Below are 7243 nucleotides of genomic sequence, written 5' to 3' on the forward strand. Positions count from 1 at the left end.
GGGGCACACATGTAGCTGAGCAAAACACATGACATCCGGGGCAGGGGTGGGCGTGGTCAGGGGTGGGGGTGATTAATCGATCAATTTAATTAATTTGCAAATCACTTTGATATCAAAAGTGTGCTACAAAGCCGGCCGAAGTGGCCGAGCGGTTCTAGGCGCTATGGTCGCAAGTTCGAATCCTGCCTCGGGCATGGATGTGTGTAATGTCCTTAGGTTAGTTAGGTTTAAGTAGTTCTAAGTTCTAGGGGAAGTTAAGTCCCATAGTGCTCAGAGTCATTTGAACCATTTTTTGTGCTACAAACGCCAACTCCCTACTACTCACATTTGTTGTACATGTCTTGTTTATCTTTCACTGAAATAAATTTGAAGTCCCAGCAATGAAAACTGTTATTGTTATCTAACTTTCACCGTAGCTACCAGTTATACCACACCTTCCCCTACCTTATCTCAGGAAATGAGCATGTTTGCAGCTAGACGTGCATCAACATGGGAAACTTCCTGGCAGATTAAAACTGTGCCGGACCGAGACTCGAACTCGGGACCTTTGCCTTTTGCGGGCAAGTGCTCTACCAACTGAGCTACCCAAGCACGACTCACGCCCCGTCCCCACAGCTTTACTTCTGCCGGAAGGTAGGAGACGAGGTACTGGCAGAAGTAAAGCTGTGGGGACGGGGCGTGAGTCGTGCTTGGGTAGCTCAGTTGGTAGAGCACTTGCCCGCGAAAGGCAAAGCTCCCGAGTTCGAGTCTCGGTCCGGCACACAGTTTTAATCTGCCAGGAAGTTTGATGTGTGGAGTGTCGCTGTCTATCAGCAAGGTGGCCACTGAGCACACTTTGCAGCTTCTAGTTTCAATATCCCGCAATTTGGACAGCAGCCGACGCTTTAAAGACGGTGGCACTTTCTGAAGTCTCCAACGCGTTATCTTTCAACAAGATAACACAGGACCATGTGTCTTGTTGCCCATCCTGTCCTGATCTATTTCAGCATAGATGGTATTCACCTGTGTGCTGGCCACAGACTCGTACCGAGGTGATGGTTGGTTGACATTGAGGGAGGGGAACAAACAGCAAGGTCATCAGTCCCATCGGAATAGGGAAGGATGGGGAAGGAAGTCGGCCATGCCTTTTCATAGGAGCCATCCTGGCATTTGCCTGCAGCGATTTAGGGAAATCATGGGAAACCTAAATCGGGATGGCTGGACACAGGTTTGAACAGTCATCCTCCCGAATATGAGTCACGTTTGCTAACTACTGCGTCACCTCGCTCGGTGATCGAGGTAACCCTGCACCTCTGACAAAACTGCCAACGCTGCGTCCAATACTCAGCAAGTTTCTTTATTTTGTAGGTAGATTTAAGGGGGCAGACCAGGTGACACTCGATTTTGGAACCTGATATTCTCCATTTTTTTACAATAAAATAACAGAAAAATTACAAAGCTGACCGTTATTGCACACCCTTAAGATTGTATTACATATGTAAAAAAAACTTGCACCCAGAAGATACTACACGACATCGACGTATGGCCTTCGTGGAGCCTGAGGATGGTACGTGGAAGCTCTGAATGCCACAATTTTAAGTATGGTACAAAATTCCAAGAACTGGTTTAAAACCGATGTTATTGTCCAAAGTATTACGTAGGGATATGTTTTTTTAAATGGTTTTTGACAAAGTAGCATATTCTAAAATGAAAGTCAATGTTTTTCGACGAAAAACTTCGTTATAAAAGCATGTCCGAAAATTCGAAATTAAAATATATTTCAAAAATCCTAAGTGTTACAGTAGAAGAAACGCCAACTCTCAAGCTACAAAAAGGAATAATGTAATTGCTTGTATATTTCATGAGTTCTAGCTCCCGCCAACTTAAAAAGTGTTGTTTTGAAAAAACAAGGATTTAAAATTTCAACCTGAGTTTTCTTATGTTGAAATGCCAGGACTGTACAGATGACCTTTTTTCTTTGGGCCGATGTCGACTGAGATTACTTTTCAAACCTTTCCTATCTGTATAAATTCGTTTGGTGGTCATTTTCTACCACTCACATTTTACTTCATATCAAAAACAAGCGAAATAAAAAATGAAATTAAAAGTAAATCTGTAATTCATTGTTCATGAGAACTTCTGTGTGTTTGGTTTGATTTGACATACAATAAAGAACTGATTTTATTTGCGTTTCTCAAGTGTTTAAAAATCGGACTTGAGAATATATCCATTACCAGCAGCTAAGCTTTCATTAGATTTTACTTTGGATTTCCTTGCTTTGAGCAAAGTAAACTCTTCGATCATGTTACAGAAGCCACATTTAGCAGTTGCGTTGTATTCTATAAACAAGTTAGCTAAATCTGAGAATTTTCTTTCGCCCAATCTGGAACTTAGCTAGTTTCCTATCGTCTTTAATTTTCCCAAACTATATTCGCAAGATGCTGCAATCTTTTCATTTAACTTATTAATCCATCAGATACTTTGAAACAATCTGGCTTCAACATTTTCTCACTGCAGATTAAGCGTGCCTTGCGTTCATCCATCGCTTCAGCCATCCTATTTGCCTTTCTCAATTTGTTAACAGCAAAATTGCTTTGGATGGATATAGAAGCTCAAACACCTTTGGCTTTCACTGTGTATTTCTGCACTCTTTCTTCAAGTAGCTGTTGAATATTTATCGTCAAACCAGACAGCAAACTCAATGCTCTTCTACAGGCTGAACTAGTTTCTTGCGGTGATTTGTTACAACATTTCAGTTCTACATACATCAAAAAAAGTTTTTCATCACCCCTGTTCCCAAGACTCCTGAAGATAGACGTTGACTGTGGATATTGTATCACAGACACAGTCCCTTTGACTGTTCAGAGATGTCACTAAACCCGCCCATAGATGTAAACAAACACGCAAAACATGCATGAACAGCGGATATGAGACGGAAGTGGTCCGACAGCCGATCAGTTCGTCATTCCACCATGAAGGAGGTACACGGGTCGTGTTGTCTGTTGTTCAACCATGCCTAGACGGTCAATACCGTGGTTCGATCGCGTGCGCATTGTTACTTTGTGCCAGGAAAGGCTCTCAACAAGGGAAGTGTCCAGGTGTCTCGGAGTGACCCAAAGCGATGTTGTCCTGACATGGAGGACAGGACGTCGTTTTACGACTCACACTGTGCGCAATAGGCTGCATGCATGATTCACAACTTCACTCCCGACGTCCACAGCGAGGTCCATCTTTGCAACCACGACGCCATGCAGTGCGGTACAGATGGGCCCAACAACATGCCGAATGGACCGCTCAGGATTGGCATCACGTTCTCTTCACCGATGAGTGTCTTATATGCTTTCAACTAGACAATCGTCGGAGACGTGTTTGGAGGCAACCCTGTCAGGCTGAACGCCTTAGACACACTGTCCAGCGAGTGCAGCAAGGTGGAGGTTCCCTGCTGTTTTGGGGTGGCATTGTGTGGGGCCGACGTACGCCGCTATTGGTCATGGAAGTCGCCCTAAGGGCTGTACGATACGTGAATGCCATCCTCCGACCGATAGTGCAACCATATCGGCAGCATATTGGCGAGGCATTCGTCTTCATGGACGACAATTCGCGCCCCCATCGTGCACATCTTGTGAATGACTTCCAGCTTGTGCTCCATGCATGAACACTATCGAAGATGCCTGGGATGGATTGAATAGGGCTGTTTATGCACGACGTGACCCACAAACTAATCTGAATAATCTACGCCGAATCTACGTTGAGGAGCGGACAATCTGGACCAACATTGCCTTGATGAACGTGTGGATGGTATGCCACGACGAATACAGACATGCATCAATGCAAGAGGACGTGCTACTGGAATGAGGTGCCGGTGTGTACAGCCCTCTGGACCACTACCTGTGGTCTCGCTGTATGGCGGTACAACATGCTATGTATGGTTTTCATGAGCAATAAAAAGGGCGGAGGTGATGTTTATGTTGATCTCTATTCCGATTTTCTTTACAGATTCCGAAACTCTGGGAACCGATTTGGCGCAAAACTTTTTTTGATGTGTGTATTAATAGATCAGACCTGACCTCTAAAAGGCAAATAACTTCACACGTGGATTACAAGTCCCCTCCATCGTTTTTGCTTATATCCGCCAAATGCACATTTCGCTCCATTTCTCAGGCGATTAAAAACGTCAAAACCTTCGGTAAAACAGGACATTTGCTTCAGCACCCGCTCGGCACCGTTTAGTTCCTTACAGAAGCAGCAGCAAGGAAGTCCGCTGCTGTATATAATGAGCTGTGCAGGCGGCAGCCGTGTGAACCACGCGCACAGTTACCACACAAACCGTGTAAGCGGTAGCGTACATACTTCGGACGATGGTCGGCGAATTTCAGGTCAGTTTATTTGAATCAGTTTTATCGAATCACATGACGTTCCCAAACGAAAATAATTATTGTGTGAAATTTGTAAGTTTAGAGCAAGAAAGTAGGAGTTTGTGGCATCCAGAGTATAAGATAGCAATAGACACTGTCTTAGAATATGTGGTCTGAATTAGCTACTTTATTGTAAATCACAAGAATCGACCATATTAAAATTTTAGTGATAATTAATTCAACGCTACATAATGCACGTTCTGTGATTGTCTAGCCAGTTCAGCCACGTATCTATGCGTAAGATGAACCATACCAAACAGTCAAAATCTGTGTAGGAAAATTTAGACCGAGATAATAACCCTGAAAAATCATGTGTTCTGATGAGATCGAAAGCGCATGTCAATTTCGATGTTTAAAGTTACGATTATGGATCTTTTTCGGGTTGTGATAGGTGGGCATTAGCTCTCTACGAATTATTGCTACTTACATCTGGTGTTACACTAGTAGCGTAGGAATTCTGTTATATGAGTACTTTGCAAATATTATGTAGGTGTTCCCACTTTTCAATGCTTTAGGTTTTCAAAGTATCTTATTCTAAAATTTATGTTTGAAAGACAGTCGAAACAAGGTCGCAGGAGTAGACGAGATTCCATCAGAACTGCTGACAGTCTTGGGAGAGAACAGTTAAAAAAGAATATAATAATTCAAATTCCATAGAAAGCAGGTGCTGACAGGTGTGAATACTACGTAACTATCAGTTTAATAAGTTATGGTTGCAAAATACTAACGCGAATTCTTTGCAGAAGAATGGAAAAACTGGTAAAAGCTGACCTCGGGGGAGGTCAGTTTGGATTTGGAGGAACATAGGAACACACCAGACAATACTGACCCTACGTCTTTTATTAGAAGATAGGTTAAGGGAAGGCAAAACTACGTTTATAGCATTTGTAGATTTACAGAAAGCTTTTGACAATGTTAACTGGAATACTCTATTTGAAATTCTGAAGGTAGGAGGGGTAAAAAATTGGAAATGAAAGGCTATTTACAACTTGTACAGAAGCCAGGTGGCTGTTGTAAGAGTCGAGGGGCATGAAACGGAGCAGTGATTGAGAAGGGAGTGAGACAGGGTTGTAGACCTATCCCCGATGCCAATCAATCTGTACACTGAGCACGCTGTAACGAAAAACAAAGAAAAATTTGGAGTAGGAATTAAAGTTCGGGGAGAAGAAATTTAAAAGCCTGAGGTTTGCCAATGACATAGTAATTCCGTCAGAGACAGCAAAGAGCTTGAAAGTGCAACTGAACGGAATGGAGGGTGCATTGACAGCAGGATATAAAATTAGCATCAACAAAAGCAAAGCAAGGATAATGAAATGTAGTCGAATTAAATTAGTCAATGCTCAGAGAATTATATTAGGAAATGAGACACTTAAAATACACTCCTGGAAATTGAAATAAGAACACCGTGAATTCATTGTCCCAGGAAGGGGAAACTTTATTGACACATTCCTGGGGTCAGATACATCACATGATCACACTCACAGAACCACAGGCACATAGACACAGGCAACAGAGCATGCACAATGTCGGCACTAGTACAGTGTATATCCACCTTTCGCAGCAATGCAGGTTGCTATTCTCCCATGGAGACGATCGTAGAGATGCTGGATGTAGTCCTGTGGAACGGCTTGCCATGCCATTTCCACCTGGCGCCTCAGTTGGACCAGCGTTCGTGCTGGACGTGCAGACCGCGTGAGACGACGCTTCATCCAGTCCCAAACATGCTCAATGGGGGACAGATCCGGAGATCTTGCTGGCCAGGGTAGTTGACTTACACCTTCTAGAGCACGTTGGGTGGCACGGGATACATGCGGACGTGCATTGTCCTGTTGGAACAGCAAGTTCCCTTGCCGGTCTAGGAATGGTAGAACGATTGGTTCGATGACGGTTTGGATGTACCGTGCACTATTCAGTGTCCCCTCGACGATCACCAGTGGTGTACGGCCAGTGTAGGAGATCGCTCCCCACACCATGATGCCGGGTGTTGGCCCTGTGTGCCTCGGTCGTATGCAGTCCTGATTGTGGCGCTCACCTGCACGGCGCCAAACACGCATACGACCATCATTGGCACCAAGGCAGAAGCGACTCTCATCGCTGAAGACGACACGTCTCCATTCGTCCCTCCATTCACGCCTGTCGCGACACCACTGGAGGCGGGCTGCACGATGTTGGGGCGTGAGCGGAAGACGGCCTAACGGTGTGCGGGACCGTAGCCCAGCTTCATGGAGACGGTTGCGAATGGTCCTCGCCGATACCCCAGGAGCAACAGTGTCCCTAATTTGCTGGGAAGTGGCGGTGCGGTCCCCTACGGCACTGCGTAGGATCCTACGGTCTTGGCGTGCATCCGTGCGTCGCTGCGGTCCGGTCCCAGGTCGACGGCACGTGCACCTTCCGCCGACCACTGGCGACAACATCGATGTACTGTGGAGACCTCACGCCCCACGTGTTGAGCAATTAGGCGGTACGTCCACCCAGCCTCCCGCATGCCCACTATACGCCCTCGCTCAAAGTCCGTCAACTGCACATACGGTTCACGTCCACGCTGTCGCGGCATGCTACCAGTGTTAAAGAATGCGATGGAGCTCCGTATGCCACGGCAAACTGGCTGACACTGACGGCGGCGGTGCACAAATGCTGCGCACTTAGTGCCATTCGACGACCAACACCGCGGTTCCTGGTGTGTCCGCTGTGCCGTGCGTGTGATCATTGCTTGTACAGCCCTCTCGCAGTGTCCGGAGCAAGTATGGTGGGTCTGACACACCGGTGTCAATGTGTTCTTTTTTCCATTTCCAGGAGTGTAGTAGGAATCTTTTACTATTTGAGGAGCAAAATACCTGACGATGGCCGAA

At 45.5% G+C, this 7243-nt stretch overlaps 1 non-coding gene across 1 annotated transcript; it reads right to left on the minus strand.

The window, feature by feature from the left end:
* Positions 1 to 517: 517 nt before the first annotated feature.
* Positions 518 to 592, minus strand: Trnal-caa. Its single transcript has one exon. It is a non-coding gene; the product is annotated as a tRNA-Leu (tRNA).
* Between the last annotated feature and the right edge of the window lie 6651 nt (positions 593 to 7243).

The sequence above is a fragment of the Schistocerca americana genome, chromosome 7 (genome assembly GCF_021461395.2).
Source record: "Schistocerca americana isolate TAMUIC-IGC-003095 chromosome 7, iqSchAmer2.1, whole genome shotgun sequence".
Lineage (NCBI taxonomy): Eukaryota > Metazoa > Arthropoda > Insecta > Orthoptera > Acrididae > Schistocerca > Schistocerca americana.